The 25,417-nt window shown below is 36.8% G+C and overlaps 1 long non-coding RNA gene across 1 annotated transcript in view; it reads right to left on the bottom strand.

The window, feature by feature from the left end:
- The window catches only part of LOC106149981, a 36,841-nt gene extending 12,103 nt beyond the window's left edge, over positions 1 to 24,738 (bottom strand). The window contains exons 1-3 of the long non-coding RNA XR_001236485.1: positions 24,647 to 24,738; positions 23,887 to 23,977; positions 11,983 to 12,185 (exon numbers count right to left, since the gene is read on the bottom strand). This is a non-coding gene — a long non-coding RNA (uncharacterized LOC106149981). The remainder of the gene's footprint in view (positions 1 to 11,982; positions 12,186 to 23,886; positions 23,978 to 24,646) is intronic.
- Positions 24,739 to 25,417: the final 679 nt, after the last annotated feature.

The following is a 25,417-nucleotide window of genomic DNA, read 5'->3' as shown; positions in this document are numbered from 1 at the left end:
CAGTCACCAAGCATTATGGAAACACTATCATAGCGAAAACACAACATAACTCAAGAAATTCAATACAAAAGTATTATTATTATTATTTTAAGTGTTATTACTTTTATATCTATGTGAATGCCTATGGCGGTTTGGCAGAGAATAAAAACCATGCTATCACAGAAATATATACACAATAACAGAACTAAAGAGCTCACAATTTAAAGATTAGACTAGAAATGAACTGCAGGTGTTCAAACAGGAGGCCTGGGTTGCCTTCCAGCAACAGCAATGAAAGAAGGAAATCAGGTAATGCAGTTTTAAAGTTGCAGTGATGCTAAGAAGGCAGATTTATTCAACCATTTCACTGTCACTTAGAGCATAAGAAATAGTCAAACCATGCAAGCCAAAAGTCAGTCTAGTAGACGCAATAAGTGAAATATACAGTAAATAATTCACAAATGCAACCTCCTTGCTACCTGTTTTCTGGAAAACAGCTTCTAGCCTGATTTTAGAAGCAACATGCCCTGGCAACAAGCCCCACACTCCACAAGGCACAACAGGGCTCATTTTCAGGATATATGTCTTCTAGAATCAGACCAGAACTTGTTTTCCAAGTTTGTCTTCTTTTCAGGGAAATATGCATAGTAGGAAATAAGAACACTTATTTTTGTCCCTAAATGCTTCATCTTCTTCAGCCTTCTTCTTCCCTTCCCAGGACTCTTAGCAAGTTTGATTTTCCTCTTTTATCCTCTTCTTCCCTCTTGTCCACAGGAACTATGACAGGGCTTTCCAGGACTTGGATTTTTTTCCAGCTTCTCACTGTCATCTCTTGCTGACTCTTCCTCCCCTGGTTACCATCAAGTTATATCACCCTGCTTGCAGCTGCCTAAAGAATCTTGGAAATTGTTTTTATTTTAGAAAGAACGAAAATCAACCTCCCTTCCTATGCTGCCTCCCAGTTCTCCAAATGCATGCCTACTTCATTTTACTTGCAGACTTTTGGCATCATCAGAGCTTTCCCTCTACTGGGTTTGGTTGTGTCCCACTCCAGGGATCTAATAATGGGCAGCTGGGAGCCCTAACTAGAATGCTGGTCCCTGGAAATCAGGCTGGCAAAGGATGACACAGTAAGACGGCCAAGTGCATATGGCTGGAAGGCCAAAAGCACCAGCTAAAATCTGCTCGGATCTACATACTCAGATCATGTACATGATGGGTGAATGAATATGAGATCTACCCAGTTTCCCTATATTCTTCAAATGTCTCAGAAAATGTATACTCAACTTCATGCATATTCTATTTCAACTAACAATAGTAATATATCAGCTCTGTGCATGATCAATACAAGATGATGAGTTTTAAACTTCTAGTATGTGTGTTTGTAGTGTTGTCTTGGAACCCAAGGTCAGCCTGCTCTGTCACACCAGGCCATACCTCATGGGTACTGCTGCCCGTTACATACACATTTGGGCACGAAGGGGCACAGATAACGGAACTGGCGACACTCCTACTGCAATGCTTTTTCTCTCTATGTCCTTGTTTCACAAAGCAAAACTATACTTTAATAGCATAAGTGCAATTTAAGTTTATTTTTTGGTCTTTTTGAGACAGGGTTTCACCGTGCAGTTCAGGCCAGCCTTGAACTCAATTTGTAGCCCAGACTGGCCTCAAACTCGCAACGATCCTCCTGCCTCAGCCCCCCGCATGCTGAGATTACAGGCATGCGCCATCACTCCTGGCTAACAATTTAAGATTTTTTGACAAAAGTAGATGACAGTCCAGAGTACTGGAAAATGGTCCTTCTCAATCACATGTAAAACTTAAAAATGTCAAAAGTAGGAATATGCAGAATGTAACTCGAACATAGGGTATCTTTCAGGGATGAACAGACAGAGGTTGAAAAGTTTTGGAGTGTACTGGGCAATATCAGGAAATATGTTAAGGTATTTTCAGTGGCTACAATGGAAAAATTTAACAGTACAAAATGGGATATAAATGTCACCTCATTCAAATTCTGTAGCCCAGACTGAGCACACAAACTTAGATGCTGAACATTTCTAAATGAATGAAGGCGTGCCCTGGAACTGGTTTTGTTTCATGTTAGCAGAATGTGTGCTTCTGAACTGAACGGAAAGAGTCCCCCACAAGGGTTCAGAGCCAGTGTATTTCAAAACACCAAAGGTCTGTCTGCTAAATTGTGCAAGGTTCTAAGGTTCTTCACACTTGAGACAGCTGCTGGAATAAGAAATCTTGTTTGCCACTGCTCTCATAACTGTTTAATATCTCTATTTGTTTAATAAAGGGTGTGTTATTTCAACTGCTAACCTCAGGAGTTGGAATGAAAGCTCTAGAGGAAAGGTCTGTGTTTCACTTTCCTGCCGTCACCCAGGCCTCCTAGATCTAGAAGAGTAGGTGGGCACTATCTCGTGTGCACGTGTTCTGCAGATGCTAACACTGTCACATTCTCTTCAGTAGGGAAATTTCAAGTGATTTGCTGACTGTAGGGTTTGAAAGAGTCAACAAACAATGGGAAAATTTAAACAGTTCTTTTCTGGTAAATTGTGTGTGTGTGTGTGTGTGTGTGTGTGTGTGTGTATGTTTTAAAAGGAAAAAATTTGCAACTAATGAAGTTTTTTGAAATCACTTACTTCAAATCCCACAGTCTACTTTAAACAATCTGAATGATTATAATTAAAAAATCTTCCATGGAAAAATAGACTCTGCTGAGTCTTCAGAAAGCATCCTTCTTCAGATTAAAATATCCATTTTCCTTTCTTTAATATTTGTCTATGTATAGGGACCAATTAAATATAATTACAAGGATACCAAACCCTAATGAGATTACATGTTGGATATATTTTTAAATGATGTACAAAATGCAGTACTTTGAAGATTTTTCCTCTTTAGCAGAGGATGTATAAACAGAAGCTGCACTTTCCAAGGTCAAAGCCAAAGTGGGTCAACTAAAGTTGTTAAAGGTTCTCTGTCTCTAGGAAACATGGGTAAGTATAGAACATTGGAGATGTTTTCCATTCAGCCAAGGAACTGAGTCAGATTGTAGCATTACACACACACACACACACACACACACACACACACACAAACTCACACTATGCTATTTAAATAGGTCCTTAATTACAACCCTGAATCAAACAAGATAGTGATATTGTGACAGTAGAGAGCTGAGACACAGGCTAATCATCAAACCGGAATTCAGTAGTTATTTTCGTATTTTTTCCTTCAGCATAAGAAAAGAGAACTTAGCTCTGTTGCTTTCTTCTTGGAAGGGTGGAGAGAAGAGAAAATGACTTGCTCTCTGATTAGGGACCCGAGGGATGGAGAGAATGGAATCTTCTGGTGAAAATATCTCAGAGACATTTCCGATAAGGGCTGACGACAGCAATGTATGTAAAAGATCTTCACTGAGTAAGTTGCATTCCACAGTCGGTACCATAGCTTATACCTTGTGTTTCCCATTTCTTCAAGGTTGACTTCTTCAGAGCTGTGGGATAATCATTGTTGTTACGCAGACTTCCCAATTTAAAAAAAATGTAAGCCCTGTCTAGCTGTATTTGAAACTCAGAGTCAAAGTTTTCCTACTAGGGGCTGAAGAGGTAGAGAACAAATCCTGGCCCTGGCCTTGGCACAATGTAAAGGGAACGAAGCGCCGGCCCTGGCTTTCTTGCAGCCACACTGGGAAAGGACTGCCAGGGTCACTGCTGCCCTGGTCCTCAAAGGTGGGTCCCAAACTGGGACGATGAAAGAGGCCCCTGGCAGATGGTGCTGTTTCCGAGAGGAGAAGCCCTAGATATGCGTTTTGTGCTAATCATAATCTTTTACTAATTTTTATATAATTGATGAAGAATTAGATGTTCAAGTGTAAAATAAAATCCAACTAATGTTTCCCAATGAAAAGGGGAAATCCTTTTCCCAGCCTCTCCTCCCTCTACACTCCTACACACAAATGCCATCATACTGAAAATAAAATCTCATTTTTAGCTGATGCCCCTGTGTAGCTGAATGATACGCTTGATTAAAGAGACTATTTTTAGCTTATCAGCATTATCTCTTCTATTGAAATGTTTCTGTGCTCTATTCTGGCAATATTGGTGCATGCCAAAATTTTTTGTTAAATAATAATAGTTTACTTTTTATGACTTCTGTATGGTTTATATGTAATGTGTGTTTAGTCAAGAATTCTGTTAACAAACATTTATTTCCTAATACATCTTTCTAAACATTTTCTTAATATTCATAAATATTATTGAAATTTCATTTGGTTTTATTAGCATCAGTCAATACAGTTTTTTTTTTTTTTCAAAACTATACTACATCTTTTAAATCCTACGCCTTTTTCTCTACATTCTCTGACACCAAAATAACCTACTGGCTCCATTAACCAATTGGTGTGATCCTTTTATGTAGCACTCGTTCACCTTCTCTCTCTTCATGCAGCTGTTCTCAGAGCTGGCACACTGTGCTCATGCCAACTTCCCTTCACCAGTTCACTTGCAGCATTTTTTACTTTCTAGGTTCCATAGCTACTACTTGCAAAGTTTTACATCCTTGTTGTATTAAAGTAGAACCTGTGATAGCTTTCTAAGGGGACACTGATGTTATAGAAAGAAAGATACCTTTCCATTTTCATGGCTGAAGAGCTAACATCTTCATGGCAAAAGACAGAGTAACGAGAAAAAATACGACTTTATTTAATATGAGCAATATACAACCTGAGATTCTCTGATAAGAAAATTAGAACACACGGAAATGGCTAAATCTGCATACTTTAAAGGTTATGCTTGATGAGATTTGACAATTATGGGGAAATAATTTTTCCCAAACCAAAGTTTCTGGTCTAGCAATGATAGTGAGTGAGCTGCACTTAGTGACTTCCGTTCAGGTTCTTCTTGGACTACACGTTTGGTCCTTTTGGTCACATCTGAAACCACGTGTATCAAAGGAGAAAGATCAGAGCAGCGAGTGGATTTCCTGTCTCTGTGCTCTTCTCTAAAGCCAAGGTATGATATTTCGGACCAGCATTTCCTAAACTACATCTGCATACATAAATTCTCAAACTTTATAGGTTTAAAAATATACGTCATCTACCTTCAAGATTAATGAGTTGGCAAAGTACAGAACACTACAATCAACCTAACTTTTTTCCTTAATATTTTAAAAATGTTGCTTCCCTTAAGCCGTATGTCACTGTTGAGGAATCTAGTAATGTCTGACTGAAAAATATAAATAATAGTAAGATATTTTCACACACACACACACACACACACACACACACACACACACACATATATATATATATGACTTATACTTGGAAGATACTCAAGTTCATTACTAAATGAAGCTTCTTATCTATCACATGCAGAAAATAAAACATTCGATGAAATTTGAAGATATTTATCTGAAGACTTCAGGGGTCATAGGTTTTAGAGAAAGTTTAGTATGAGAAAAAGGGTAAAAGGAATATTATGAGATATAAGAACATCATTCCTGGTTTATATTCCTACTGCCACAAATTCCTAGCTGTGTAAACTTGGGGAAAACAGCCTGTCTGAATATAGATAGCATCAAATAAAAAAGTTTTAAAATCTGCATTGCAAATTTTTCTTTTCTTAAAGATTTAACTAAGATTCAACAATTAATTATGGCTTTTTGTTTTAGGTGAGCCTATTTCACTTTTGAAGTAGAAAATTTTGAATGTTTTTGCAAGTTGCTGTCTTAGAGAATTAACGTTATTTTGATATAGAAAAGTATACTTTATGCAGGTCATTAATTATGCAAAACCTCTGAAATTCACCAAAGATGATAAGACATAAGAGCAGGGTTTCAGCCAGTTCTAAGTCAGTTGCTTGAAGCTGTCATCCAACTTATCTTCTAGTCAGACATACACAGTTCGAAGTGGGAAATAAAAATAATGCTAAAGAAAAATGATGTGCACCAAAATAGGAGCGTATTCATTTTTTCTTGTTAAACATTAAAGAATTGATTAATGTCACTTCTTTTTATAACTAAATTAGTATGTTTGCAAGAACAAACCCCAGAAATGCATCAAACTCCAGTAAAAGGAGTAGAAATGAAAGCACACAAATTACTTTGCTCATTATACACGTCAATTATTTGTGTTAGAAAATCAACTTTAAATTCACACCTTGCAAGTAGAGCTAGAAATCCTCTTCAAGGCCTGAGGATCTGGCTCAGTGCTAGAGTTCTTGCCTTGCATGCAGAAGGCCCTAAGTGTGAGCCCCAGCACCACAAAAACAAAACAAAATGAAATTCTCTTCAACTCTGGAAATATGCTTACAGTTAGTTCTGTTTTTCAGACAGATGAGCTTACACATAGATCTCTCTCTCTCTCTCTCTCTCTCTCTCTCTCTCTCTCTCTCTCTCTCTCTCTCTCTCTTTCTCCCAGCAGTGTAAACCCACCTAGTATATTTCATGAGTATTCATCTCACTTTATTAACACATATTAAAGAATTAGGCTAGCAGGTAATCCCATTATCTTGCATGATAAAAGGAAATTTAAATTTGGTCACTGCTTGCAGAACTCAAGGGATTAATCATGAATAAGTATAAAATCCAATTAATTCTCAGCTTTCTTTGTAGTCCTGTAGATCATTAGGTTATTCAGTTGAAAACATATACTTACCTCTATTTTATCAGGAGATTTTCTTGAATTGAAAAGAAAATTGATTTTGTTTTATTTTACTTGAAATAGAAATAGTTTAAAACAGGAAATATTTATGTAGAAATATTTTTAAATGAAGAATTCACATATGAAATAAAGGAACAAAATATTATCTATTTTAATATAGTGAGCTGGACTCGTATTGTTTGAGAGGACTTCTTTCAAGATCTCACGTTCTTCAGCATAAATCCAAATTTTACACTTTGAAGGGATTAACACATTCTCCCAGCTCTTCCTTATCGTGAAAAACCCTCAAACACACACACACACACTTATGAGCACAAACTCACAAACATCACAACATTTGGACAAATAAAACTGGCTTATATAGACAGAAGAACTTGTGCAATTATTGAGGCCCAGCTTTATCAAAGTCATGGTTTTACTCTGAGGTATATATAATTGATAGCATTCGTAAAATAGTTAATCTTACAATTCCTATTTGTTATTCATAAATGATGTTTAAATATTTTATTATTTTTTGGAATTGAAATCAATAGATGGGAATCTTATGTATCATGCTACCTTCATGTTTAAAAGTACCTAACAACATCATATATAGACAATATAAAGTACAAATAACAGGCTTATTTCTAACTGTTGAAAATAAGGGCAAAGATTCATCCTCTTCTCTCTTTTCTTTCAAAATGTCTTTCTCTGTCTTTTCAGACTGGCTGCTAATCTCTTTAATGACTGCACAAGATTTTGCCAGTTTCACAACCCAAGAGCATCCAAGGATCAGAGAACAACATTTTGAACATCATCATGAAATAAGGAAAGGTTCCATCTCTTTGAAGGAGCCTGATCTAATTTCAGCTGTTAGACTCACAATTCGAAATCTACATCATTTAAGTAGTGGATTCCATAGTTTTACCTATATAAAAAGTGACACTTCTTTCTATCTTTGCAGTCTCTTTAGTGGGATGCCAGTGACAACTGCCTTATAATTTTCTGGTTTAACGTTTATTTAATAATAAAACTTTTTTCTTTCTCCTCTACTTTTGTGGAGATATTTTCTGGGTTGCAATATTTTGTTTTCAATCATATTGCCCTAAGAATTGTCACTCTTTTTTCTCTCACACAGTATGTACATAATACTCAAAATTGAGGAAATCCCAATATCTTGAGACAGGACAAAATTTTAGCAGACAATTTTCTCCTTTGAAATATATTAGCAGCATGTGAGTAATATTCTGAATAGCAGCAGATACAATCCACCTCAGCAAGATAGGCTGCACATTTTTTGCAAGAAGCTCTTTAAGAAAGTGCAACCATTCTTACTTTTTCCCTGAGTTTGATAGAATATTTTTGCATCAGACCCTTATTTTAAGACGCCAAGACATTTCATTCAAGGTAGCATGTTAGGAGAGACTTCAGTGTGGAATTTAATTCAGTTTGAAATATGTCTGCTAGAGAAGCACAGGCGAAAGACAGAGTGAAGAGGTCAGTGGAAGACAAATCATTCACAGTATCTAGATTAGACCTGAAGGGTGGAAATTCCTTACTAAGTAGAGTAGATATGATTCTTATTAAAAGCAGACTAGGAACTCAGCCAAGAATATAGCTGAGTTGTAAAGAACTTACACAGAAACCTTACTAAAGTTTGGTCCAGTGGGGAGTCCTTGTCTTAAATTCTCAGCAATGATTACCCTCCTTATTATTTAATGTGCTTGCTAGACTAGAAATTAGAAGCACCAGCAGGCAGAGACTCAAAACTGAGGTCTGGGAACAAACTACAAGAACTCAGAATTTAGATGCAAGTTTGTTAGACTCTAGAGCAGTGATGACAAACCTCTTAGAGCGTTCAGTGATACCAAACACCCCGCTGTAGCACGGGTGCCACAGGTTTGCCACCACTGTTCTAGAGGTATAAGAAATACTGCTAAAAGTGATAGTAAGCCTTTAGAAGTATCTTTTAAATGTTTATCATAATTGAGATTTACAACATAGGCATCCCTTCTAAATAAACAAGCAAATATATTTTACACATTTTTTGCAAAATACTCTCAAACTCTACATCTTAGAGAATTAGATGCATCTATTGATCTGAGTACACTATTTTAATATAATAAAAATAAAATTATTTCACAAATCAGGGAACTGTAACTCAGAGGACTAGTATTCTGCCAATACAGCAGCACAAATTATTTGACTAAACTTTGACCTGTTTTCTGATAAATGATTGCAAACGAAAGTTTATGTAGAAGATATTGAATTTAACCCAGTGGAGTGATGAAAAAAGTAAAAAGTCCAGATTCTTAGAAAAACAGACTGCGGAAAAAGCCTTATAGAAAATGAAAACAGGAACCTAAAGAGAAAAGTGCAATAGTACCTGTGCCCAGCCTCTGCTTATGGAATGGATCAAGTATAATTCATTGAGCAACCATAATTTATGTAAAGTAGATTTCCTGTTTGCACACCCTGTTCAATTTGTATGTACTTTGAATATAGATTTTCAATGGATATTTTGGCAAATAATAGAGTTACATTTTTACCTGGTACTTTTACTGCAGAAAATGAATCCTTAATTTGTTAGCATCTTTATTTAAAAGTCAAAAAAATAATGTTAAAATTTTCCCACCTGCAGCTCCAAATATCCTTGTGAATTCATATGAAAACCTCTGCATTTTTAATACGTCTTGACAGCTTGTATTTCTGCTTAGAACTGAGTACATTCCAGTAGTCTCACCTAAGAAGCTAGCAAGTGTTCTTTAGCTTCATGAAGCACTAATTTCAGTGCATTAATTCAATAAACATTTGTTCGGAACAATTGCAAACATTAGGTGTCATAAACATAAAGATTTAGAAAAGATAAGTGTAAGCTATTAAGTTCTGATATGTGCAAGAAACTCTGTGCTCAAGATTATCATGTAAAAAGTGAAGAGGTAAGACCCATGAAAAAGATGGTAGCTGCATTTCAAGTGCTGTCCTTGGCTCGGGATCTTCACACCCATGCTTACTCTCCTCCCATGTGGTACTCAGGTTGGCCTACCATGCCAACTGCATACATCACAAGTGATGCAATGCTAATCCAAGATTGTTCTGAAATGCACTATTCATTTCACTTCTCTCCTTCACATTTTTTCTCTGCTACCTGAATGCATTTATGCGCTGGATGAAGCCAATTTTCTTGTCAAGCTCTATGAACTGTCCCAGGAAGTAAGGCGTTACATTCTCCTACTAAAGTTATCTAAGTGAGCTGGGAAAAGAAGCCTCCAGTCTTGCAGTAACCTCAGGTCTGACAGGCATCTACACAAGACCCTCATGAAAAACCCAGAGCCAGATTCCCTGAGCTAAGCCATCCCTAGATTCTTGATTCTCAGAAACTGTGTGATAAAAAATGTTCCTTTGAAAGGTACTACGTTATGGAGTTACTGGTTTTCCATAAACAAACAACTAATATCATGAGCTATGCAATTGAGGGAAATAAAATTCAAAGATAGATGTAGTTGCTTCCTCTGTGGACAGAATAATGCATTGTGGTGAAGGTATAGTTTTGGAAATGGTTGTAACAAAAGTGAATTCATGAATACTTGGACGTGCTCTAACTGCCAGGATTCTAGATACCTAGAGGGAGCTAAATGGAAAGCATGTTGGAGTTAGATGAGCAAATGCATCCAATCATGTATTGTACAAATTAGGCAGTGTAGCACTGTTCAATAAAGATGAGTGGCCAAGTAACTGCATTCATTGCATTCTATCCTTAAAAAGAGAAATTCACAAAATTAAGCTATGTTCCAGAAAGATTTGCCATGAAGTTGTGAATGGCAAATATTCTTGCGTCTATACCCAGGAACGGTCTGAAGAGCTCACAGATTAGAGGGAGAAGCAGCCAAGTGAGCTCATTGGACACGTGGCAGGTCATATGTGGCATAAGAGAAGGACACAAAATTCAGGCAAGGTAGTGTACTGAGTAGCACTTTGTGTGTATCTTTAAGGATTAGTAGATGCAGAATAAACAAAAAAAACCTGGGAGGTGAGAATGAGAAATACATTTTTTGTGTATTCTGAGGGAACCAAGTTCTTTATACATGTGTAAAATTCAATGTTTATAATACTGTTCAGCAACTGATATTTTTAATGCCAATTCACAAGTGAGAAAAATGGTGCCAATACTTCAGTCACACAGCTGGGAAGAAATGGAGCTGGGATTACAATCAACATCTGTCTAATAATACTTTCCTTAAAATTTATACTCTTCTCTGATGCCAGAAAGCTGTGTTTGTCAGCAGTGCTGTAATTGGAAGTCAAGTTTGCCAAGCAAGGCTGAATCAGATAAGACTTTTTCCTTGCTTTCTAGCTGAGAGTTAGATTGTCTCTGTTGGGGCTAATATTCCAATTCAGTTAAGCTAATGCTATATGATTCGTTTGGTAGAAATACATTATCTCAGTGGAGTAACTTAGACTATCACATTTGTAACTTAGACTTCATCAAAATACTTACCTTGGTAGCCTCATATAGACAATATCTCAAGTAAGCACCTTAGATTTTTTCACTACATAAAATGACATAACATAAGGCTAAGTCATGTTCAAATACTAAAATAATTTATTAGATGAGCAAGGTCTCTATTAAATAGAAATTATTACCTGGGCCCTTAGCTTAAAATGAATAATTATACTAATAATAGCTTAGACTCACAAAAAAAAAAAAAAAACCCAATTCAAAGATGCTTCTAACTTATAAAGTATATTAGTCAGTTTTCCTTTTTCAGGGACAAAAGCACCTAACACCCACAACTTAAAGGAGGAGAGGTTTAATTTGGCTCCTGGTTTGGAGGTTTCAGTCCATGGGTACCTGCTCTAATGTAGTAATGGTATGGAAGAAGGGGAGACAGGAGAAAGTGGCTCACCTACGGCTGCTAGGAAGAAGAAGGAAGAGAGGAGACCAACAGGGAGATGCTCCTTCCAAAGGCATGGCCACTGGGACATACCTTTTCCAAATGGCCCCACTAACAGCACATCTAGCCATGGATTCAGTAGTGCACATACCCATTAATGAGTATAGCACCCCCATGATACAGTCACCACCCCGACAGCCCCAGCTCTGAACATGAGAGTTTTGAAGGACTTTCTAGATCTAAACCATAATATGAAGAATTGATTTTCATATTATTGTTTCGGGTATTATATATTTTTCCACAATAAATGTATTCATGGATTTTTGAAAAATACACAATTCATACAGTATACTGTAAGAGATTTATATTTCTAGATGTTTTCCTCTGTGGAGTGAAGATCTATTTAAAGGAAATAGTTTACTAACTCTTTGGAAACTAACTGGAAGCTAACGAACTTACTTTCTTTCATTGTACTTCCATTTTATATCATTTTCCCATTTCACTGGAACATTTTCTTCTTTATACTAAATATGGTGTTCTCAGATTCCATCACATTTGCTGAAAATCCTACAAATTCTGTAGTGGAGCACGGTCAGAATGAGATGGAACGGGGTTCCTCAGAGACTGCGTGACCTCATTATCACCTTGAGAGTCCTCAGTGCCTTGAAATGAAATAAAGATAATCCAGTTATAACATTTTTCACCCCAGCATTTAAGAATTCCCAAAGTACTAACAGTGTCATACTTTCCATATAAATGAGACATTTCTTGAAATCATACATTAGTTAAAGCAAACTTATTTCTTAATATTGAATGATTATAAAATATCACCTGAACATTCTTTGGTTAATAATATTTTTCTAATAACAATTAACAATAGTTGTTGAACAATGTTTCTAGCTAGGCACTGTATACAGGAGAATTTCCTGATGTTCATACTCAGATCATAAATTGTTAAAGTCCTAATGGTTGAAATTTATATTCTTGTTGCAGAATCATAGACTTACATAGTTGAGTTGAAGTTATGTAGCTAATTTTGTAGAATATATTTAATCGATCAAATGATTGAATTTGAATTTATCACTTACATTATTGAAAATGGTTTCCATTGGATTGGTTGTCACCATCTAAATTTTGCCCACTACCTCATTTAGGCTCCACAAATCAATAAGGGAAAACATGGTAGTAGTATAGTAGTGGTAGTAGTAGTGGTAGTGCTGGTGGTGGTGGTGATGGTAATGGCGGTAGTGGTAGTGGTGGCGGTGGTAGTGGTGGTAGTGGTAATAGTGGTATTGGTGAGAGCAGTGCTGGTGGCAGTTGTAGTGATGGTGGTGATAGTAGTGGTAGTGATGGTGGTAGTGGTAGTGGTGGTGGTAGTGATGGTAGTAGTGGTAGTGATACTGGTGGTAGTAGTAGTAGTGTCGTCTGTCCAGAGAAGAGTATCAGAAAAGTGAAGTGACTCATATACAAGGGACTACCCTCCCATACACTCTGTGGTGATGATTCTTCCAGTGTTTCTGGTAACATCTCAGTAGACTTTGACCATGTAATGAACAGCTTCGCCATTAGCCAGCCCAAACAAATCAGGAGGGAGGGAGGCTTTTCTTTATGTGACTACCTCCACTTTTCTTTCTATGCACACTCTTTCACTTATGCATTAACATTTTCATTGTTAATGTTGAATTAATGGCCTCTCTGTCAGACACATTAGCTTTTAGGGTTTCAGTGATGTGTAGAATGCAATCCGTTCTCCCATGTTTCCTAGAGTTGAGTTGGTATGATGTTCATTCAAGCATAGAATTAAAATAGAGAATCACACATGATTGTGCTTGCCTGTAATCTGAGCATTCTGGAGGCTGAGATAAGAGGATCACTGTCAGTTCAAGGCCAGCATTGATTCCATAGTGAGTTCAAGAACATCCCAGGCTACATAGCAAGACACTGCCTAAAACAAAAATTAGTCAGGGGGCTGGGGATTTAGCTCAGCGGCAAAAGCGCCTGCCTGCCAAGTGCAAGGTTGTGAGTTTGGTTCCCGGTACCGGAGAAAAAAACCAAAAAAAACAAAAAACAAAACAAAAAAAAAAAACAAAAATTAGTCAGGCCCAAACATTAAAACTTCTGAGCAAGAAACCAAGTCCCTCAACTGATGAGATCAGAAGATGTGTTATCTTTGCAATATTCTAAACAAGAGTTGGAACCCAGGGATGGCAGACCTCTCCAGGATTCTTAGGACTGGGGAGGCTGCTGGAGGAGGATTACAAGTTCCACAACAGCCTGGACTGCAAAACCAGACCCTCCTTCAAAACACTCACATAAGGATGATGATGATGATAATAATAATAATTATAATGGCAGCAGCAATTGAAAAAGGATTTTAGATGTAGAGAGAATACTGTGACAAAGTAAAGAGGCAGAGAGAAAATGTCATGATGTCCCCCTGGTGTGTTCCTCTGTATAGCTAACTGTACTTGGAGGTAAGACAAGGGAGGGTAATTTGAGACAGGTCACTCTGGGTATAGCATGGATAATGGATAGATGGACGATGAAAATACTGGGGTAATGAAAATTAGGAGATGTAATATGTAATAGGAGTTCATGATAGGCTAAATTTAGTTAATGATAATATGAATAAGTGAAAGAAAAGGAATTTTAAAAATAGCAGCTATAGTCATTAATAGAGAGCAGTGATTGATTTGAATAAAAGATGAAGGCAGGATGCATTTCAAGGTTTTAGATTACAGAATGAACTCGTAATGGTGGAGTAGGGAAATAAAGGGAGAGTTGCAGGTAATACATGCATACTCAGGAGATGTATGGAAAGGTCAAAGACATAAAAAATTCATTCTTAGCCACAATGCATGTTACTGCCATGAGACACCTCGTAAGAGACATTGTCACCAAACAAACATCGAGGTTATGATTTCAAGAGTAGAAAGCCACCATTGCATAGGCGGTAGTTAAAATCACTAGGGTAGATGAGACCGCCCAAGGCAGTGTATGTATGCGTATCTGTCAACTTGTTCTGTGCTAATGAAGACTAAGAACTGATCCAGAGAAATGTATTTGCATTTTCAAGAAATGGTAAGAAAAAGACTCCAGGGACTAAGTTAAAATGCAGAAGGAAAGTTGTTCTAATAATTATCAATAGAGTAAAATATTGGTAGATGATTTCACTGATCAAATCATGTCAGAACCCACCACTCAGATTGTACAATATCTGGGGAGGAAGAGGCAGCTTCATCGATCCCGCTTCTACCTCTTTCATCATTTCAAAGGTTTCAGACCCAGAGCGGAGTGCATAGGGAGAAATCACTTGTGGTATAAAAATAGATGATTGAATTTGAAATCTTGATTCTAATGCCATACTTTACTAACTTCCCAATGTTGGGCCATTTAATTAGCCTCAATTCTATGCTGCTCTTCAGCAGAAAATTAAATATAAAAGTGCCTGTCTCAAAGGGTGTTGAGAGGGAGAGATTAACCAGTATATGAGAAAGCATTTTATAATCTTCAATATGTTCTAAACAACATACATAGACATTTGATATTATTGATATCATATGATTGTATTCCTTTACGTCCTTTACCACTCAGGATGAGTGTGTGTGTGGCTCTGTGTGTGTGTGACCTTTTTGTTATAGTTTTTTCTGTTACTGCAATGAAAATGTGGAGAAGAATATTTTACTTACTTGTTGGGCCCTAATATCTGAGCAAATACCACATCATAAAAGGAAGGAAAATATGCTATTTCCCCAGGCAGTATTAATAATAACCTGGGTTATTATTGAAAATGTGCTATCTAATGAACATATAAATGAATCTCATCCCTGCTTCTGGGACTTTTCCCTATTCTTCTTGCTATGTAAACAACTTCATGCTCGGTCCAGTTGTGTGTCATGGCTTGGGAGGGCCTGAGGGTCACTAATGAGAGAAGCATGCTCCTGTGCAAGGCCTCGCCCTTGCTATATCCTCTGGGCTAGAAGTGTCTGGTGGCTTCCGGGCGCTCTCACAGCTACATCACTGTTATGTGTCTGCTTTATTTTAACTATGCCAGCTCATTTGTTCAGGCCCTGGGTTTCCCATGCATGTGTAAATGAGTACAAATGCATCAAAAGTTGTCTCTCTGTGTAAACATGGTTTTCAGACCTACAGAACCCAATTCCTTCTTTTACAACACCTACTTTTATTTACAAACAATGTATCCATACTGTAACTTACTAAGATACATATAGTTTTAATAAGAAACATCAATCTAATTTCTTATTTTCAATAGGAATAATATGAAATAATATAAATTTCTAAATGTAAATACTTTGTAAAGCTACACTAGAACACATAGTAAAGTAACCCTGAGCCAGAATTTTTTGTCTTGTGCTGTTGGCTCTAAAAATTTGTGAGATTACCAGAAATTATAGACATTGCATTGTAAAATTATGAGTAAAACACTCTCTGTTTTCTCCTTATATACAACTGCATATTCTTTAAAAATCTGGAGCTGTTATCAAACACTTTGTGTGCGTATATTTACCTGAAAATCGTGTTTCATCTGTGTAAAATTCTAGTATGATATAACAAAACGTGTGTGTGAAAATACTGCTATTCACCCGAAATACAATTTCTTCTCATTTTGGAGGGAAGAACTAAATTCCTTAGCCTCACTTGCAGTCTAGCTAATGAAAAGAAGTAGAAATGAAGTTAAAGAAACTCATTCTGTTCCTTACATGAGTCACATTCCTAGAAGAAATCGATGATGTGCTCAAGCTGAGCGATAGGAGAGTCTCACACTGTGACTGTACTGGTGAGCCTGGTGGAGGATGGTGTCATAGTCAGTGCATCTCCCAGGGCTGGCATCAGGGTGGCCTCAGGCTCTCTCAGCCTGGAAGGGCATGAGGAGGATGCAGGTGCCAGAAATACACAGAAGGAAAGTGCTGACTGTGAGGTTGATAGCACCTCACCTTGTGCACAAAGCCAGCTGGCATCAACTGGGCCAGGAGACAAATGAGCAATCTGATGTCTCTCTTCTCCTTCCTCTCTTTGCTGCCCATGTTCCTTCTGGTTGAGCCCAGCTGAAATTCTGATGTCAGAGAAGCCACTTTGTGTGGGGCAGCCTCCTGGTGCATACAGCACATGGAGAAAGAAACAAGTGATAAAAAAGGTGTCCAGAGCATCTCTTGAAGAGTCTTTCTTTCTGGCTGGCTAAAGTCAGTGATGACTGTTCCAGGGTAGTATTTCTAGTGTGCTGTTCTCAGAATACCAGCCCCTCATTTGGAGAAATTCTCAGAAATTCAAATCTCTAAACTCAGGACAAAATGCAATCTGAAACTGTGAGGGTGGAACCTGATTTTTCAGAGATTTTATGTCGGTTTATAGTGCTAGGTATGGAACTAAGGTCCTAGCAGAGGTTAGGCAAGCACCCAAACCCCTGAGCCATATCTGCAGTCCTCAGCATTTCAACGAGGCTCCAAGTGATCTTAATGCAGCATTGTCTGGAGGGGGCAGATACTTCCTGGTACTCTCTCTTCTCCTCCTCATGATTATAACAGTCTAGTAAATCACATGTAGTAGATAAATAGTTGCTAGATGGATAAAATAAGACTTTGTGCTTCTGTTTTAAATACACTGACCTATATATTAATATTTGCTGAGTTGGTAAGAGTTCCAAATTAAGAGAGGAATGAAGACTGCTGTCTTTTCTGTCTTCCCAATTTCCTAAGCCATGCTGCTATACGAAGCAATGTTAAGATTCTAAGCATTTTTATATCAGTGTAGGGATGCCTTTTTATGTTATTAGATCAACCCTTAATTTTTCTAAAAGGTAACATTGTATGTGTTAATAAAGTGCACTTACCTAAGGTAGGACAGCATAGATTTGGAATTTTAATTAAATGAACTAGGATTTAGCAAAACAATACTTGGCTGAGCCATTTCTCCATGCTGTCATCACACAGCAAGTGAACCTGTGAATTGGCCAGAAAACAAATGGGCTGCAGGAAGTGTTGTGCTGTGATGATGAGCACACCAATCAGAGCAGCAGGGGAGAAGGGTGCCGCCTGATTGGTTTATTATCAGAAAAATTAATATGTATGGAGATGTTGTATGCATGAGACTCTGTGAAAACAACAAAGTCACTGTCGCCAATGAATTTATGAACAATAATAATAAAACACACATAAAAATTCTTCTTGCATTTTGGCTTTTTTTCCAGTTGTTTTGTACAATTGGCCACCTAAATGCAGGAAGGATTGGGAAATGGGTTTATTTTAAAAGAAAGCACCAAAATGGGGCAAAGCACTCTTCTTGAATTTTGGCTCTTTTCCCATTTGTTTTACATAATTAGATATATTGCTAATTATGTTTTTCTGGAAAAAGAAGAAAACAGAATTATTGACTATCTTTCATTAATTTGATCTAAGAGTGATATTGAAGCAGTATTACCCTGTATTCTACAGCCAGAGTGTGCAGTAGCTACATATGAGCTTTATCTTGCTTTTAAACAACGGCAAAATGTAACCACAACAATCACCTCTAATGTGTAGTATTATGCACCTAGCACTGTGCTATGCATTTTGCCTGTATAATTTAGTCTCCTGATGATTGCATGTGATATGTTGCAGAGATTACTTTTCTGGGAACAGAAGGTTTTACATTACTATGTACCTTGTTCAGTATTACAGGGATCCATGAGTTAAAGCCAAGTCCATTTGGAACCAATTACTGTGTTTATAATTATGCAGACTCCAGGAGCTTTTGCTCTGCAATATTACCTTGCTAATGTGACAAGAGTGCTTTGCCCATTTTGCTGCTCTCTTTTTGAATAAACCCATTTCCCAATCATTCCTGCATTTTGGTGGCCAATGAATTGAGTGGATTCATCAAGTCACTTTAAGTGGGTCAGAGTAGGGATCTGGAGATGGTTATGTGCAATAAGAAGAACGAAAGGAAGAGGATGCTGAGAACTCCATACAACAGGAAGAAAGTAATGTCCTCAGGCAAGCAGGAGTTCATCAGACCAGCATTGTGATAAAACTCCACCAAGAGTGTTGAGCTAGCTAAATTTCTAAAATTCTTTTCATGGTGACAGGACACACACATATATAAAAATAAGTTTGAGAAATATCTGCTTGCAGGATATGTCAGAAAATATGTCTCATATATTCTTTCCCCTCAGACTTGAGCTCACTGGAGAACCAAAACTAAGTCACAGTGTAAAATAAAGTGTAAAATAAATTACAATTTAAAAGTAATGTTGAGGGGCTGGGGATTTAGCTCAGCGGCAAAAGCGCCTGCCTGGCAAGCGCAAGGTCGTGAGTTCGGTTCCCGGTACCGGAAAAAAACCAAAGAAAAAAAAAAACAATAAAAGTAATGTTGAAAACAGTACAAGATGATGTCTAACTATTTGCTTTTATTAAAGAACAGAGATTTATTTCTTACAAGTACAGGAAACTGAGAAGTCCAAGGGACTGTCATGTGGACAGAGCCCAGGGGCTGGGGGTATAGCTCTGTGGCTCAAGTGCCTGCCTGGCAAGCATGAGGCTGTGAGTTTGATTCCTGGTACAAAAAAAAAAAAAAAATGGAAACCATCTGGACAGAGCCTTTGTGCTTTTTGTTAATTTTATTTTATTAGTACATGTATGTAGTACCTAATCTTTACATTCATTGTACGAACCATTTGCTTTTTATTTCAGATATGGTATTAGGAATCAGAAAGGAACAATGACCAAATTATAGAAGCTCCAGGAAAAGACATGACATTTTCTCTAAAATTTGAGCATGGAATTTCTAAATCTTTTACTTTGAATTTTAATTATCAGATTTCTAGAAACTGGAAAGATCTTTTCTCCAGTATACTGGGAATTCAGTCAGGCCCAAGTGTAACTCCTCAGCCTTTCTGTGCTGCCATGACAAGCATAAGTCCAGCACAATTCTTCACAATGTGTTAGATCTGAAATGAAGGAAGGGCACCAACGTGATAGCAAGATGAAAGTGGAATTTGCACGGGTGTGTGTCAGGTCAGTGGTTGGCGTGAGAATGAAGCAGACAAGGAAGAGCTCAGTCTTTTGAAACAGAAGCTGCGATGTGACTTACTAAAGGGCAACAGTGGGGATTAAAGACTGTTGGACTACAGAGGAAAGGAGAAGGGCAAGTGAAAACCAGCTTTGAGAGTAGGTTGGTGATCGGGAATGAGGTGGCCAGTAAAGAACAACAATGAAAATCTATCTTCTAAGGAATGTGAATCTGCACTTTTCCTGTGGCCGCATACAGAAAGCGTGAATCCACACCAGCTTTCCCTTTTGTGAGGGAATCCACCCTCTGACATGTATTTCTCCATTTTTCCTTTATTTATAAAATTGCCATGATCATAAATTCTGTAGCCTGAATCAGTGATTCCGTCTTGCAAAATAATATGGTTGTCACAATAAAGGCATGGTACAAGATATCTGTATTATTATAACTTAAATATATTTCATATACTTAATTGATGGTTGTTATTTATTCATTATTGAAATAGAAATTTAAACTGAAGTTAAGTAAGCTTCCTACAAGACAATTTCTATCCTTGTGTCAGCTGAAGATACTTTTAGGAAATCATAAGAGCTTGTGACCGACAGTTATAATATTCATAAAATGACCAAACTGTGTTTGATACCCTTTAGAAGGTTACATTAAAATGGAATACCAGTAATAACAGCCAAATTAGCAATGCAGCTAACAAAACTGTCACTTATTGTGTAGGGTGACACCAAGTGTCAGAGGAACTGTGAGTTTCAGTTGAGTTTACATACTCAAACTTTTCAATGGCTACATCCTTTAGCTTATGACAAGAATGCTGGAAATGCTAAGAAGATGTGCATTCCTTATTATTTGCTAGGAACTTAGGATAAATCTATATATAAACTCCAAGCTTGTTCAATAAGGTTAGAAGCCATAGAGAATTCATTCTGCTTTCATTTTTTTTTAATGCTAAGGTATTAAGGACAGCTGGAGTTGAATTCCTTCCTTCTGAACTATTTGGGGTTTTTTTTGTTTGTTTTTTATGTTAAAAATAAAAGGAGGAAAACATTAACAGACAGACAACCTTTTACAAAGTAGCAAAAGAACAGTACAGTTGATGCCACTCACTGTGTAACCCCATGAGTTAAACCAAAGGTAAGTACCCAGAAAATATTTTTTGAGATGCTTCAGTGTGGTACCTCAAAATGTGAGCCCTGATGTTAGGATGCACACAAAGGAATTGTGGCCTCATCACTGATTTTTGGATGACTGAGAAAGTCATTTAAAACTCACTTTTCTCATTTTCAAAATGGAGATACCAGTATCAGTGTTAAAGGGTTTGAGTTACTACCCATAACATGTGAACAAGAGCCCAGATTTCAGAATATTAGTGTTATTATCATCATAAATGATTTCCTTTTGCTTTTGCTGCAGTTACACTACATATGAATTTTCTGCACTTCAGAGTCTAATTGCTCCTTACCTCATTCTTTCTGGTGAAATATATACCCTCATTCTCCAGCATGGGGTATATTTCTACCTCTGAACTCTAGTAGTCAAGGAAATCAAATAGAAACTAATTTCAAGAAAGAAAAGTTTAAAAAAGCACATAAAATAAGTAAAAAAAGAAAACCCACAAACCTCTAACTCATTCCAAACTTGATTGTATACAATGAATTCTTTAAGGAATGCCTATGGAATTTCCTAAAATTTCCCCAGTGCCTGACTTTTTCAGAGCTCTTCCTTCTGTGGGGGTGGAAGGTGCAAGGAGCAAACCTGGGAAAGAAGTTTTGAACAAACAACCCGAGGCTCAAGCTCATCCAATAGTGGGAGTGGGGCTTTTGTTTCAGGTATGATTTGCTTGAAAACCCAATTCCCTGAGCAAAAGAGTTGTACATGACTGGGAGATAAAGGACTGTAATGGTAAAGAGTATAAGGGATAGAGCAGAGCAAGTGTTCCTCAACTTTAATGTGCATACAAATCACCAGCAGCAAATAATTCTCCCCTAAGCTCTAAATCCAGAGAATGTGACTGGTGAAGAAAGGACCGTGGTTTGCATCTCTAACATTCTTTCAGGTGCTGTTCATACTCTGAGAACGAATAGAGAAGATGAAGGAGAAATGAACACCTCTTCCTCCACACTAACATGTTCTCCACCCTCCCTGTCCCCATACGTTACTGAAGTCCCTATTGCATGGTATACCGGATGCTTGATATTAGGAAAGCAAATTAAGGGAACACACACGCTAACAGGATAGAAAATTTTAAATTAACAGCAATTACAATAATAGCATCATTTATTCCATGTTTCTTTTCATACATCAAAATTAATGTATATAATAGTAAGGAAGACAAGTTTTAGAGGAAAAAAATAATATGGGATTAATTTCAATAATCTGTCAATGTTACATGGAAAGTATACGATAGAACCTGGATTCAAACTCATGTTTTCCTGATGTTAAAACCTACAATTTCAGTGTGATTCTCTAAGTCCAAAAATGGCTAGTTATCACCCAGTCATAACAGAGAGGAGGTGACCAAGGGGAAGACCAAACAGTTTGCAGACTGAGCAGTCATGGTTGTAGATGGCATCTCATTAACCCTTTCTGTGAGATTTCTCAGTCTCATCAGAGGATTTCATAACCTGCAGAAAGGCTATAAGTCACTTTCACCATTTTAAGGGTGTGTGTATGTGTGTGTGTGTGTGTGTGTGTGTGTGTGTGTGTGTGTGTGTGTCTGAATGGATGTGACACTGGATGCTATAAGCACCCATACAAGATTCTTGCATTTGCTTCTAAATGTGACATGTGTGTCTGAATATATGTTCATAGATGTACATATTTTCTCAGCAAGGTTTAAAAATTCATATGATATTCTAGTTAGTGTTTTACATCAAACAAACCACCAAACAAACGTTTTGAAATAGATGTATGTTTGGAAATGTGGAAAAGAAGTTCCTGAATATTTTTGTTTTTCAACATTTCTTATAGATGTTCTGAAAGCACTACACTGTGCTTTCTTTCTCTGCATCTTAATAAGGTTCATTTAAATTTCTATTTAAAATCCATATCTCATACATGTAAAACATTAATTCAGGCTTCTTGTTTTTAAGAGATTGACTGGAACCTTCAAGGGACCTTATAATTTTGTGCTGAATTAACAAACAACTGTTTCAGCTTTGCTAGTATAAGCAATGAATGAAATAAATTAATTATTTGTTAACAAAATTCCTATATGATTATCATTTTGAAAATTTCTAATGTGGCAGGATATTTGCTGAACACAAGGAAAAGGAAACCATGGAACAAAAGAGAAAAGGAGAAGAAGGAGAAAATTTACCTGAACTTGTATATAGCAATTAGTAGGTATCTCTGTAACAAATCACAGACTAAAATTAATTGCTTAGTATGGTAGTACAAGCAGTGACACCGTGATTAGGACAAGAAGGATTTTAATTTCAATCTTCCTTTGAGCATTTACCGTGCATTTTCCTTAGCATTATGTATCTTAAATTTTGCTTCTCATTAAAGACATAGGGATATTATCTCACATGTGTTGCTGTAAAAGTTAATGAGATACCTGATACAAGTGTACAGAGCAGTTTATGAGGCTATTATTCAGTAATGGCTGAAGCTGCTGCATTTGTTTTTGTTGTTGCTATTATTATCATTATTATTATTATTATTATTATTAAATACCCACCCAATCTCTTGCTCTTTCCCATATCAACGTTACAGCATTAGTTTCATATTCTAATTCTTTCTATTTGGTTTGGCAATCTAATTCCTCAGTTCCTAGTAAAATCATAAAAATACAAATCTGATGATATTAACCCTGTGCTTGAAAATTGAGATGTCACTAACGTTCATGAGCAGCTGCACTCATAAATCATGCTTAGCACGTTCATACAGTTTTCCTTATTCATTACTATCAAGGGAAAGAGAAACACTTGGCATTGTCATATCGAGAAAATGATGCCAAGCTCTCACATAGTTCTACAGAAACAGAAATAGTTGATGGAGTTGAGATATTAAACCTGAAGAACTTAACTAGTGAACATTGGAAAAGTACAAACTCCTTGGGAAATCTTAGACAATATCTCTTAATCTGATCCTAACTTTATAGTTTTTGAACCCTGTGGCTACTTGTGGCCCTGGAAATCAGTCCAGGTGTTCCTGTGCTTTTGAACATGCTGGTCCTCCTGCCACGGTCTTTTGAGCTCTCTCCCCTAAATATGACTCAGCGGTCCCTCTAAAACCCCATTTCATAAGACTCTTCTTTAAAAGCTTTCCTCGTACCAGATAGAATATTTCTTCTTTCTGGCTGCCACTGTCATCCACATTTATATCTCCACGGTTCTTCCAGCCTACCTGTGGGCGGGTCTGCCTCTCCCATGAGAACTGTGTGCACCATCTCCATGACCTCGGGGCTGGAACAGGGACTCTCAGCAGTATTTCAGTTCTTGTGTAACAAAGGGATCAATAATTAATATATGAAAATTGCAGAAGGATCAACTAGGCCTATGGGTCTACTGTAATGTTACTCATGTTCTCTGTAAAGGTAGTATGATGTCAGTCATCTTTACCTATTTGGATTTTCTAATTACAAGATAAACTCTACAAATAAGCTATCTAAAAAGCCAAGTCAAGTAATTCAACGTGGAAGAATATTAATTTTGTTATGCATATTTGGTATTGTTTCATAAATTCATTACATAGATATCTAAGTATTACAGGGTAAAATATTCCAAATATTGCAAATCACAAACTAAAAAAGATTTCACAAACCTCTAAATTAATAAATCCATTCATGAGCAGTGTTTGTCTATACATATATGGAGAAAGAAATAGACTAAATTCAGATAAAGGAAATATACATGTTAATAAAACTAAAAGTCATTGAAAGTTAATATAAATCTTAGTCATAAATCTTTGAAAATTGTGAAGTGCATAATAATGATTATCAAGACAGTTGTTCAAATGATCCTGTAGGTGAGACTAAAGAAAAATATCCCATAACTCTGTAAGGCCAATAAAGAAGTTCCCCTGGCAGCCAAAGCATCTGAAACAACTGGGTACTTCTCCTTCTGAAAACTTTTTACTTAATTTATAAGACATGTTAATTACTTACCTCTTTTTGTATTTGTTTTTGTGCAAATGTGTGGAGGCTACATAATCTGCCAGTCCTCACCAGAATTTCCTTTCACCTGTACACCTGCTCAGCACTTCTTGCTCCTTGTTAAAAAAAAATCACTATTTCAGTCTGGATGAAGTAATAAGGGAATCTAAGCATGTTTTTTCCTCAGTAAAAGCATAGGTCAGGCTGCCTAGCCTGGGGGATACTGGAAAGATCAAACTCCAAGACCAAGAACTTCTCTCCACAGAGGTCAAATTGAGCTAAAGAGCACGGCTTGCTCTTTAATAAAAACCAGCTTTATTTTCCATTAAAACCATCTAAGTGATCAGTGGAAGTGTGTATATATAAATATACCTACATATATATGTTAAACAGATCTTTTCAGCTGCTAATTCATATCTAGCGTCCTGGTGGTAGTTTATGTGTTGTTGAAGGTCAAAAATTAAGTCTATATGCATTGTTAATTTCCTATCACCTGGTCTGGAATTCTGTATTACTTTTATTGTTTTTATATTGTTTTACGTATGTCTGTGTGTTTATTAAGATGTTTAAGTTCTTTTATCTTTAAAATAAAAAGTATGTTCTAATAGAAAAAAAGTCCATAGTTTTTATTAATACAGTACTCAAATTTTTAAATTAAGCTCAATATAATATCACAATTTTAATCAAGCTGTGTGTGTGTGTGTGTGTGTGCATGTGTGTGTGTGACTTCGCTTTGCCCATACTGAGTCCTCTGTGGAAATAATGAGAGAGTTTCACATGGCA

Source organism: Chinchilla lanigera, unplaced genomic scaffold, assembly GCF_000276665.1.
Source record: "Chinchilla lanigera isolate Chin_1 unplaced genomic scaffold, ChiLan1.0 scaffold00058, whole genome shotgun sequence".
Classification (NCBI taxonomy): domain Eukaryota; kingdom Metazoa; phylum Chordata; class Mammalia; order Rodentia; family Chinchillidae; genus Chinchilla; species Chinchilla lanigera.
Note: the sequence above shows the minus strand (reverse complement) of the source record. Positions and strands in the feature narration are given on the sequence as shown.